Raw genomic sequence first — 7,500 nt, 5'->3', positions numbered from 1 at the left:
CATGTTAGAATTAGTATCTTGTACCGCACCTTTGCACCTATTGTAAAAGGGTTAATGCGAAGAAATTCCGTTTCTTTTCATGATAACCTGTTCCTGTATGATCTGTGTTTCTCTGTTGCGGAGTGTGCGTCGCCAATGTTAATCCACTTTGTAGTGTTGTCTAGCCACTAGTATGCCATCTCGGAGCTGGCGTCCTGTTGCAACGTATGCAGGTGACTTGTTTGTGCTATGCAGCAATATATTTAAATATTGGAGTAGGGATTGTGAAGCCCTGTCACAGTTTAAGCTGCCTCTAATTCTAGTGTTGCCTCTAAATGTCTTAGCTGTCTTGACCACAGCTTCTACTCTTCCGTTGGACTGTGGGGAATGAGCTGATGACAGTTGTGCTTCGGTGCCCCATGATTTGAGGAAGTCTATAATTTCAGTGCTTGCCAGGTTGGTGCCATCATCTGTGGCAATTTGTTCTGTTTTGCCCATCTCCTAAAGTAGGTAGTCTCGCATGCGTGTAATGATTCTTTTGGAAATTGCTTGAATGGGGAATCGGGCCACCTCTAGCCAATCAGTGAGGTGGTCAGCGTATGCCAAGTACGCTAGATCCTCCAGGTGAAAGAGGTCTGTTACTACTTGTTGAAAGGGATAGTCCGGCACAGGTGTCAGGACTAGGGTCTCTGGAGGCTGGGACGAAGCATGGGTCTTAAATTGCTGGTGACTCTGATGTAATGAATTAGGGATCATCAGGCGTATAGAGCCATGGTTGAAGGTTTAAGTGACTAGGCCCCTAACTACGGCCAATCTGTCGCTTACTGTAAAGTATGGGCACAAGCAGGCCAGTTCCTGTGACTTATGGGGGTACCAGTCATTTGCTGTCACCATTGAGACAGTAGTTGATAATTAGGGTCTTCTGCAACTGCTTTATTCACATCTTCATCAATGGTGATACACCCATCCCTACTTAGGACTGCAATAGTTATAAGGGTTCCCAATTCATACAATTTTCAATTGTTATGCGATTTTTTGAAATGCGGGCAATATTACCCGCAAGACCTGCAGTCCATGGCTCACAGTCATGCGAACAAAATGTTTGCATATACATATTTTAATATTATTTACTTATTCTTAATAAATGGCGTTTTTTATTTATATAAAATATATGTTTTCCTATGATTTTACGCATTTGTTCTATAAAGAATTGAATGTGAAATACATACTTTTTAATATATTGCATATATTTTGGAGCCTATTGAAACTTGGCTACCGGGACTTGTACCTCAACAACTTCATCAAGGATATATATTTAAAGAAGTATTGTCTACCAGGCTAAGTTATGTACAAAATATTAATACTTGAAATTTCTTATTATCTTAAGATGTATCCAAAGTTGCTGACATATTTTTGAAATGTCTCCACTGAGGTCTCATAGCTGTACCCCTGAGTAAGGCCCGTAAGCGTAAATTGTAAATAATATATAATATATATATATTAATTGTTCTTGTTAACTATAAAAAAAACATTATGCTGTTATAATAGATTAAGTTATTTTTCACAACTCCCAAATTTTGTACATATACGTAACCTTCTGTTATTTAGTCACCCATCAATATTTGTTTTCTTTGTTTACACTTTGAGAACCCTGATAGTCATAGCACACAGTGCAGCACAAATGTCTTCTTAATCCAGATCCTCCCTATCAGGAGCTGTCCTGAAAGAGGGGAAGCACGAGAGAGCATCTGCAGCACTGTTCTCTTTACTAGGTAGGTACTTAACAATAAATTTGAATTGTAGGGTCTTTTCCTTTAGTCTAAATAGGTATATATTTACCACATCTGTGAGAGTTTTGTTTTCAAATAGTCCTACCAACAGACAATGGCTTGTTACTAGAATAAGGATTGGACTGCCGAGTAGGAATAACCTGGCCTTTCGGAAGCACCACACCACTGACAAGGCTTTTCCTTTAATGGCAACATACCCTGCCTCAGTTGTATTTAACTGACGGCTACCACAAAGAGCCAGCTGCCAGCCGCACTTGCAGCAAAATGGTACTTCTGGCGATGTACAGTCGCACTACTGCTGAAATATGAGGATGCTAATACCTTCTCTACTCCCATCAGTGATGATTGCTGTGTCATAATACACTAGTTCTGTCTTGGCCAGTTGACATATAGTGTCCTGGGTCTGGCAAAAATTATGATGCAGTTGGTCATCCCAATATACCCGTTGACCTGTTGGCCTCTTGAGCAAGTCATGAAAGCGCTCCATCACTAGTGCTGTGGCTGGGAAGGGGGGCCAGTTGATTAACCCAATGCCGCCGGGCCGAAAAACTCCTGCGCGACGCTCCCGCCGGGCCATAGAAAACGGTGTTGTATCGCTATGCCGGGGGGTGTAACTCGCTTAGCTGAGTTCGCCTATCGACCCGGAGTAACTTTCAAGCTTTCTAGTGTTGCTTTCTGTGAATAATCTTATGATCTTTACGTACTATAAAAAAAAAATTAATTTATTTTAGAGGTCTGTCTTTCAGGCTATGCTAACTGGGAATGATTTTTTTCGTGTTTATCATGTACAATAGTCTTTATTCTTACTCATAGGGGTATAGGCGTGTCAAACACCTTATCTCTTTATTGATTTTTTGGTCCCCAAAAATGGGGAAAACTCCATCTTCCAAGATGTTGGGAAGAAGCTCAGGAACTCTAGATGTCTTAGATGTTGTGGTACTGGTTGAAGCAGTCACCTGGGCAGAGTCCTACATCGCACTGTGCACACATAAACTTGACCTCCTTCCTCTTCATTCTCGCGATCCTGCACTGCTTACATCGACGATATGTGGGGGCTGCCACGAGCGTGTGACCATCGTGGCTGGGATGAACTTCACGACGAATGGGAGGTCTTCTACCAGGTGGTGGTTGTCTGGCTACAGCACTAATCAGACTCTCGATGAGTTGGAGTCGGAACTCCAGGTGCGTAAGCCTTCCGCCGAGGTAGCGGTGAACAAGGTAGCTGTTCACCAGCGCAGTGTCGATCAAGTGGTAAAATAGAACCTGGTACCATTTATGGCACTTTCTCGGGATCTCATACGAGCGTGCCATCTGGTCCGAGAGGTCCACTCCCTTCATGCCGACGTTGTAATCGACGACGACCTTCGGCTTGGTCCGAACTTCTCCTCGTCGATTTGGCGGCAGGTCGACGTCTTTGCGGTCCTTCCAAGACAACGCCAACATCCCCGTCGCTGTTGACCTCGAGTCTATTTGCCCCTTCTTTGTAACTCTGAGGTCCTTGGGCATGAACTTTCTGTTCAGACGGACTGTCCCAACCGCGTTTGTCTTACGGGCCTGCAGGTGATGGAATAGAGTGGGGGAGCTGTACCAATTGTCGGTGTACAACTCGTATCCCTTGTCAAAAAGCGAGGCGGCCCTCATGAGGTCGGTCACGGCCTTCATTGACGCCGGCAAGCTCCCGCGGTCTTGGCCCATATATACTTTGAAAGCAGAGGTGTACCCCGCAGCAGGGCCATCGCTGGCGCACAACTTATAGGCTTTCAGTCCAAAGCGTGCCCTCTTCGACGCGATAAACTGAACTGCCCCATGCCGTCCTCTGTAAGCAAAGAGAGACTCGTCAACAGTAATCTTCTGCTCCGGCGTGAAGACGGTCTTGAATTGTTGCCCGAAGATGTCAATTACGGGGCGGATCTTCCACAGTCGGTCGTCGGCAGCGCAGGGGTCCTCATTATCAGAGAAGTGAAGATTGGCCGTGATCGCATCAAAGCGATCACGGGTCATCTCCGGAAACACGGAACATCGCAGGAGCGGGTTGGTTGCCCAGTAGTCCCGGAAGGAAGGGCGGGGCTGAACTCCCATCAGCATACGAAGTCCCAGGTACTTCTGAAGCTCTGCGACCTTGGTGGCACTCCAATTCTTCATGTGTGGTGAAGAGACGGGCGGGTTCTGATCTGCGTACCTGTTTGTCTCCTCCACCATCTTCTCCCACAGCTGTTCAGTGAAGAAAGAGTCGAAGATGTCTTTCGCCGATGACTCCGCGCTCAGGTAGTCAAGCTTGACTCCCGGGCGGCCAGCAAAGGCGAAGCGGCGAGGCACGTTTTCCTTCTTCTTCCACTCAAACCTTGATGTTCCAGGGGCGTTCACCTTGGCGAGACGTTCCAGAGTGACGGAGAGCGGCTGGTCTGAGTCAACGGAGCTGTCGAGAGCGGAGACATATTCTAGTTCGTCCCAGTCGTCGTCGTCATCGGATTCAAGGTCTTCAGGGTTGAAGTCCGAGTCCAAGTCGGAATCGTCCTCCAACTCATAGTCCGACATCACTGTACCATCATCTGGTTCGGTCATCTCCACCTCCTCGCTTCGACCTGGCGTGGTCTCAAAGAGGTAGTGGTGAGGAGAAGGGGCACTCCTCATGGTCGGTCTTCCCGACGTGGAAGGCTGGGGATCATCGGGGTCCTCGTCGAACCGTAAAACTCTTACGGCTGGCGAGTACCTCGAAGAGCGAGAGCGATTGATGCGGAGAGGGCGTGACATGTCTGTAGTAGCAGTCCAAGTCAAGCAATGATGTACTGAGCAAAAAATTCCGCCCTTTTATAGGCTCGGTCAGGTCAACCCTTTGTTCCCTAATTATCAAACTAGCACTCTAATCATCATTATCACCTTATAACAAGCAATTTACATCATAGTCACGCCCACATACCCCCCTCATTTACATAAGAAACTCCGCCTTCCTTTCCCTGTTCCTTATCCCCTCTACTCCCCCCCCTTTACCCCCTACCCCCCAAGCCCACCCCCACAGCCTCCTCTACCCTCCTTTTGCAATTTAGAGTGACCAGAAAGAATAACTCCTTATTTTCTCTTTGAAAAAAACTCCGCCGATTTTCTTTCGTTTTCTTCTTCGTTTTCCTCTTCTTTAACCCCCCCCTACCCCCCCTACCACCCGGACTTTGCCTTTACGTGGAACCCGAAAAATATCAGACAAAATTCCTATTGGGAAACAAGCGTTAAAATCGCCCAGCGCAGGGCCGCGAACCGCGGGACGCCATATGTCCACAAACCCAGGCCGGCGCCCGGCAATACGCATATTTCACGATCGACGGCGGTGTCATGACATACATGACAGAAGAGCTTTGGCCTGACAACGGGTGTCAGGCGTACATGACGTTCGGGGATTTTGGATCACTGCTATTTTATTGTGCTTTGAGTAAGGAGTGACTGACGATGACAATTGTATTACAGCACCTGAAATTACTCTGGATGCATTTGGATAGCCTTGCTCCTGCAGCATTTCTTGAAGTGGCCCACCTTCGAGCAGTTGTGGCAGGTAGATCCATTTGCTAGGCAGTTACCACTACTAGATGCATGTTTGCTGCCACAGTTCCTGCATTGTGATAAACTGAAATCTTTTGAAGAGTGACCTACTGAACTGCGGCATGCGGTAGCCACCTCTCTCACTGTAGTGTCGCCATCACAAGTATCCTCTGCCAGGGTTGCTCCGGCCAATGCTTGGCCAGATACATGAAACACGTCACGTATCCCCCACTGCTGCTTCAAGTAAGACGCCCTTATCGTTGAGCTCACTAACACTTGTATGATTCAAGGAATCCTGAAAGATTTCCCTTTTCAATATTGGGTAACTTAATCCCACTATAAGCTTGCATAATAGCATATACTCGGACAGATCAGTGTTACATATTGGGCACTTAAATTCACACTCTGCAGCCTCAAAAGCACACTGCTGGAAGCATACTTTCATAGGCTCACTTTCGTTCGTTTACTATTAAAATACATCGACCACTGAACTGTCTGGTTTGATGACTGCAAGACGATTCCACTGATGGCGTCCAAGGCTTCTGCAGGTGGTAGCTGTTCCCACCAGCCGTCCGTCCATCTTGTATTTATCGTCCGCTGTAACTCAGAAACATAATTGAGTGTGGACAAAAGTTGCGGCCATGCATTAAGTGTTATCCATGACACCATAGACTGTTGCCATGTTTTAAAGGCTGTCAAGTCATTTCTGCCTCACGCTTCTCAAGAAAGGTCATTATCCATGGCTGCTAGCTGGGCTGTGAATACATTCATTGTGTACATAGAGTTTCTGTTCGGTGTCGTATTCTTGAGGGTATGAAGAAGGCTTGGTTCAACACACACTGCGCCATGTAGGGGTAAAGAAATAATGGTTTGTCAGTTTTTACTTCACAACTATCTTATGACATCCTTAGTTGCGATCTGCCGACGTACAGGAAGCTCTCCCTTCAGCCAGACGCGGAAAACATATCGTACAAAGAACAATAAGTGAATATAATTTGAAAAGAGAATATAATAAAACTGAACCGATATTCATCTCAGTTAAAGCCGGTGAGATATATGTATTGTGTATGCATATATAGTATAAAGCCTGATAAATCTTGTATAAAGACGACTACATTTTTGGAATACCATCTACCTGTCTGAAAACCAGCAAACACGGAAAGCAGAAATGCAAAAGTTTGACCAGAGTTATGTTGACAAACTCTACGGGAAGAGATTCTTCTCAAAGAAACGTCTCGGCTCTCGGGAAATCCTTCTTGAGTCCTTAGGCTGGATTGTATTTCCTTTTACCAACGTTTTCCTAGGGGCTCTAAAGCGAGATTTTTATTATCATCATCATTATTATTATTAATCAATTACTCCTAGTCGTAATGTGTAATAATTCAGTTCCTCATTTCATCCCATTCTTCTTGAATTTTCCCTAGTTAAGTAAGTGAAAAGTCACAGGAACTTATTTGCCAAACTTCATACTCACACAATTGTTGAGAAATATTGCATCATCCCTTGAATCATATTTCACCGTGTTGTAATGTTTCTCCCCTCTCTCATTCCCCTTCCCTCACCCCTGCCTTTTCCCCTCATGTTTGACCCCTCCTGCATTTGCGTTCGGTTCAATGCAAAATAAAATGTTTGTTTACCTTTATTCTCGAATAGTAATCAATCCATTAGGATTTTTCTTAGCTATCTCGTAGAAATAAAGGAAGAATACTCTCACTCTCTCTCTCTCTCTCTCTCTCTCTCTCTCTCTCTCTCTCTCTCTCTCTCTCTCTCTCTCTCTCTCTCTCTTCTCCTCTCCCTCATCTCTCTTTCCTCTCCTCTCTCTCTCTCTCTCCCTCTCCTCCTCCCGCCTTCTCTCTCTCCCTCCTTTCTCTCTCTTTCTCCCTCTCCTCTCTCTCTCTCTCTCTCTCTCTCTCTCTCTCTCTCTCTCTCTCTCTCTCTCTCTCTCTCTCTCTCTCTCTCTCTCTCTCTATCTATCTATCTATCTCTATCTCTCTCTTCTCCTCCTCCTTATCGCTCTCTCCTCCTCCTCCTCCTTCTCCCTCCCTCCCCCTTTTCTCTCTCTCTCTCTTTCTCTCCTCCTCCTCCTCCCTCCCCAACTTCTCTCTCTCTTTAACTCTCTCTCTCTCTCTTTCTCCTCCTCCTTCTCACTCTCTCCTCCCCCTCCTTCTCCCTCCCTCCCCTTTTTCTTTTTCTTTCTCTCCTC

The sequence above is a fragment of the Penaeus japonicus genome, unplaced genomic scaffold (genome assembly GCF_977035675.1).
Source record: "Penaeus japonicus unplaced genomic scaffold, GWHDUDI00000001_assembly GWHDUDI00000002, whole genome shotgun sequence".
Classification (NCBI taxonomy): Eukaryota; Metazoa; Arthropoda; class Malacostraca; order Decapoda; family Penaeidae; genus Penaeus; species Penaeus japonicus.
This window is presented reverse-complemented; position numbering follows the sequence as displayed.